This window comes from Schistocerca americana, chromosome 3 (assembly GCF_021461395.2).
Source record: "Schistocerca americana isolate TAMUIC-IGC-003095 chromosome 3, iqSchAmer2.1, whole genome shotgun sequence".
In the NCBI taxonomy this organism is placed as follows: domain Eukaryota; kingdom Metazoa; phylum Arthropoda; class Insecta; order Orthoptera; family Acrididae; genus Schistocerca; species Schistocerca americana.
In genome coordinates this window covers 590,392,918-590,397,917 of record NC_060121.1, presented here as the reverse complement: position 1 = coordinate 590,397,917, position 5,000 = coordinate 590,392,918, and the positions used below count along the sequence as shown (strand labels likewise).

General features: G+C 56.4%; 2 non-coding genes and 1 pseudogene across 2 annotated transcripts; all 3 read left to right on the top strand.

Moving 5' to 3' along the window:
- The first annotated feature begins 2,177 nt into the window (after positions 1-2,177).
- On the top strand, positions 2,178-4,087 carry LOC124608883. Its single transcript, XR_006979436.1, has one exon. It is a non-coding gene; the product is annotated as a small subunit ribosomal RNA (ribosomal RNA).
- Positions 4,088-4,438: 351 nt separating this feature from the next.
- On the top strand, positions 4,439-4,593 carry LOC124608353. Its single transcript, XR_006979022.1, has one exon. It is a non-coding gene; the product is annotated as a 5.8S ribosomal RNA (ribosomal RNA).
- Positions 4,594-4,781: 188 nt separating this feature from the next.
- Positions 4,782-5,000, top strand: part of LOC124607546 — a 7,730-nt pseudogene continuing 7,511 nt past the window's right edge.

The window sequence follows — 5,000 nt, the reverse complement described above, 5'->3', positions numbered from 1 at the left end:
CCTAACCTATATCGTACCTTAACCTGACCTATATCGTACCTTAACCTAACCTATATCGTACCTTAACCTAACCTATATCGTACCTTAACCTAACCTATATCGCCCCTTAACGTAACCCATATTGCGCTGTAACCCAACACACGTTGGGCCTTAACCCAACACACGTTGGGCCTTAACCCAACACACGTTGGGCCTTAACCCAACACACGTTGGGCCTTAACCCAACACACGTTGGGCCTTAACCCAACACACGTTGGGCCTTAACCCAACACACGTTGGGCCTTAACCCAACACACGTTGGGCCTTAACCCAACACACGTTGGGCCTTAACCCAACACACGTTGGGCCTTAACCCAACACACGTTGGGCCTTAACCCAACACACGTTGGGCCTTAACCCAACACACGTTGGGCCTTAACCCAACACACGTTGGGCCTTAACCCAACACACGTTGGGCCTTAACCTGCTCTGTAATTGTCATACGACGCGTTAAATTAGTGTAGTGTTGCCTAACTGCAACCCCCGCAATATAGTTTGCTACTCGCACTGCCCGGTCCCCAGTGTATCGCTTCATGTTAAACACCTTGCAGCTATACACTGTAATGTGGATGGCAGCAGGACGTACATGCTCAATGCCCTTTGCAGTTGTTCATTGGCATTTGCAGTTGTTCATTGGCATTCGCATGGCGAAGCACGTAGCCTACGCTGTGGTACGGCCTGTGTCAACTGTCCGCTGATGTTGTACGTCCAAATCACACACTGTACTGCACATTGGTCCTCATGTACTGAATGATACATCGTGGTACATGTGACCGTACAACGACTGCGCCAACAACGGCGAACCATGCGGTCCAAATGTTGTGCACTCAGCTACGTGTCGTCTCCCTATAAGAGCTGGATTGCAGTGTGGTATGCCCTGGATGGCGATCAGCATGAGCCGTCTGTTGATGTAGTGGCGCGTGTTGTCAGACGTAGTCGTCTCTTCTCACACACCGTGATAGCATGGTGCACTGCGTTCCACATCTGCGACATGCGACAGAGGCCGGTTGACAGTCGTTCGCGCAATGGACATCGCATACGTACGGGGGCCACCTTCCACGTGTTCGCGAAGCGTGCACATGTTGTTGCGTGTATGTGGGCAGACATAGTGTGTCGTGACACCTGACACAGGCATGCAACAATCGTTGAATTTGCAAATGGCGATGGACGCCTACGTTTGCTGGTGACGTTACGCAAATGAACAACTGGTAAACCGTTGTGGTGCGGTTGTTCTCGCTAGAGGTGAATCAGTGATGGCGACGATCGGTTGAGCTACCAACCGGTTGTTCCAGCGATACCCACCATGCCCACGAACGTGAATGGCATCTGGGTGTGAAGCGATACGCGGCGGTGGCTGGGTGGGACCGTCCCCGGCCGGTGAGGGGGGGCCTCCCGGCGTGCTGGCCGCGCGGTGCGTGGGCGCACGCGCTACAGCCGGCTGGTGGGGGCGGCCAGTGGCAGGCGCGCCGGCCGACGGAGGCGGCAGGCGGCGCAGCTGCGCGCCGGCGCACCCTGCACGCGGCGCCGTGCGGCCAAAGTAGGTCCTCGCGGGCCCGGTGCGAAGCGCGGTGGACATCTGCAGTGTGCTGGTCCGATTGAGGACTGTGTGCGCTGAGGATGCGCCGCCGCCCGGCGCTCGGCGCCGCGACGCCGTCTGCTGCTCGGTCGCCCCTGCGGTTCTCGCAGGTGGTTTGTATCGCAGCTGTGCGGACGTGTTGGCGCGTGCGCTGTGCTGGGAGAGTTCGCTTCGGCACCCAAGTGGGGCTTTTGTCCTTCTGTGGCGCTGGCGTTGGAGCTGCCGGTCACCGTAGGTGGCGCGTGTTGTCTCCCGCCGGCAATGCCACGACAGCACGCTCCCGGGCCTCTGTCGGCAGCGGCAAGCTCAGTTGGGAGCACGGGTGGTCGCACCTAAAGCGTCTACTCGCCAAACTCCGGGCGATTGCGCCTCTCTCGAACCCGACCAAGTACTTAGGACGGCGCTGCGCGCCGCCGGGACCTGAGAGGGTTTCGAGGTGTATGGTGCAGGGGAGCTCAGCCTCCTCCTGTTTGCAGAATAATTGAGCGGACGCTTGCGTGTTCGCGCGGGCCCCCGGGACACACTCCCGGGCGGCCGGCTGCTCAGCTCTAGTTGACGCAGCTCCCTGGTTGATCCTGCCAGTAGTCATATGCTTGTCTCAAAGATTAAGCCATGCATGTCTCAGTACAAGCCGCATTAAGGTGAAACCGCGAATGGCTCATTAAATCGGTTATGGTTCCTTAGATCGTACCCACGTTACTTGGATAACTGTGGTAATTCTAGAGCTAATACATGCAAACAGAGTCCCGACCAGAGATGGAAGGGACGCTTTTATTAGATCAAAACCAATCGGTCGGCTCGTCCGGTCCGTTTGCCTTGGTGACTCTGAATAACTTTGGGCTGATCGCACGGTCCTCGTACCGGCGACGCATCTTTCAAATGTCTGCCTTATCAACTGTCGATGGTAGGTTCTGCGCCTACCATGGTTGTAACGGGTAACGGGGAATCAGGGTTCGATTCCGGAGAGGGAGCCTGAGAAACGGCTACCACATCCAAGGAAGGCAGCAGGCGCGCAAATTACCCACTCCCGGCACGGGGAGGTAGTGACGAAAAATAACGATACGGGACTCATCCGAGGCCCCGTAATCGGAATGAGTACACTTTAAATCCTTTAACGAGTATCTATTGGAGGGCAAGTCTGGTGCCAGCAGCCGCGGTAATTCCAGCTCCAATAGCGTATATTAAAGTTGTTGCGGTTAAAAAGCTCGTAGTTGGATTTGTGTCCCACGCTGTTGGTTCACCGCCCGTCGGTGTTTAACTGGCATGTATCGTGGGACGTCCTGCCGGTGGGGCGAGCTGAAGGCGTGCGACGCGCCTCGTGCGTGCTCGTGCGTCCCGAGGCGGACCCCGTTGCAATCCTACCAGGGTGCTCTTGAGTGAGTGTCTCGGTGGGCAGGCACGTTTACTTTGAACAAATTAGAGTGCTTAAAGCAGGCAAGCCCGCCTGAATACTGTGTGCATGGAATAATGGAATAGGACCTCGGTTCTATTTTGTTGGTTTTCGGAACCCGAGGTAATGATTAATAGGGACAGGCGGGGGCATTCGTATTGCGACGTTAGAGGTGAAATTCTTGGATCGTCGCAAGACGAACAGAAGCGAAAGCATTTGCCAAGTATGTTTTCATTAATCAAGAACGAAAGTTAGAGGTTCGAAGGCGATCAGATACCGCCCTAGTTCTAACCATAAACGATGCCAGCCAGCGATCCGCCGCAGTTCCTCCGATGACTCGGCGGGCAGCCTCCGGGAAACCAAAGCTTTTGGGTTCCGGGGGAAGTATGGTTGCAAAGCTGAAACTTAAAGGAATTGACGGAAGGGCACCACCAGGAGTGGAGCCTGCGGCTTAATTTGACTCAACACGGGAAACCTCAACAGGCCCGGACACCGGAAGGATTGACAGATTGATAGCTCTTTCTTGATTCGGTGGGTGGTGGTGCATGGCCGTTCTTAGTTGGTGGAGCGATTTGTCTGGTTAATTCCGATAACGAACGAGACTCTAGCCTGCTAACTAGTCGCGTGACATCCTTCGTGCTGTCAGCGATTACTTTTCTTCTTAGAGGGACAGGCGGCTTCTAGCCGCACGAGATTGAGCAATAACAGGTCTGTGATGCCCTTAGATGTTCTGGGCCGCACGCGCGCTACACTGAAGGAATCAGCGTGTCTTCCTAGGCCGAAAGGTCGGGGTAACCCGCTGAACCTCCTTCGTGCTAGGGATTGGGGCTTGCAATTGTTCCCCATGAACGAGGAATTCCCAGTAAGCGCGAGTCATAAGCTCGCGTTGATTACGTCCCTGCCCTTTGTACACACCGCCCGTCGCTACTACCGATTGAATGATTTAGTGAGGTCTTCGGACTGGTACGCGGCATTGACTCTGTCGTTGCCGATGCTACCGGAAAGATGACCAAACTTGATCATTTAGAGGAAGTAAAAGTCGTAACAAGGTTTCCGTAGGTGAACCTGCGGAAGGATCATTACCGACTAGACTGCATGTCTTTCGATGTGCGTGTCGTGTCGCGCAACACGCTACCTGTACGGCTCGCAGTAGCCGTGCGCCGCGTGCGGAACCACGCGTGCTTCTCAAAACTAACGCCAATGTTGTGTGGTACGAGCGCTGAAGCGCTGGAGCGGCTGGCCTGCGGCACCTGGCGCCTGGCGCCGGTTTTGAATGACTTTCGCCCGACTGCCTGTCCGCTCCGGTGTGGAGCCGTACGACGCCCATCGGCCGTGAGGCCGTTGGACACAGAACGCTGGAACAGGGGCCGCCACACGCCTACGTCCCGCCTATGCAACTGTCTTGAAAGAGACAGTGGAAACTAAGAAAAGATCACCGAGGACGGTGGATCACTCGGCTCGTGGGTCGATGAAGAACGCAGCAAATTGCGCGTCGACATGTGAACTGCAGGACACATGAACATCGACGTTTCGAACGCACATTGCGGTCCATGGATTCCGTTCCCGGGCCACGTCTGGCTGAGGGTCGGCTACGTATACTGAAGCGCGCGGCGTTTGCCCCGCTTCGCAGACATGGGAGCGTCGCGGCCGCCTGTGGGGCCGGCCGCGCCTCCTTAAACGTGCGATGCGCGCCCGTCGCCTGGCGGTTCGCATACCGGTACTTACTCGGTAGCGTGCACAGCCGGCTGGCGGTGTGGCGTGCGACACCTCGTACAACGACCTCAGAGCAGGCGAGACTACCCGCTGAATTTAAGCATATTACTAAGCGGAGGAAAAGAAACTAACAAGGATTCCCCCAGTAGCGGCGAGCGAACAGGGAAGAGTCCAGCACCGAACCCCGCAGGCTGCCGCCTGTCGTGGCATGTGGTGTTTGGGAGGGTCCACTACCCCGACGCCTCGCGCCGAGCCCAAGTCCAACTTGAATGAGGCCACGGC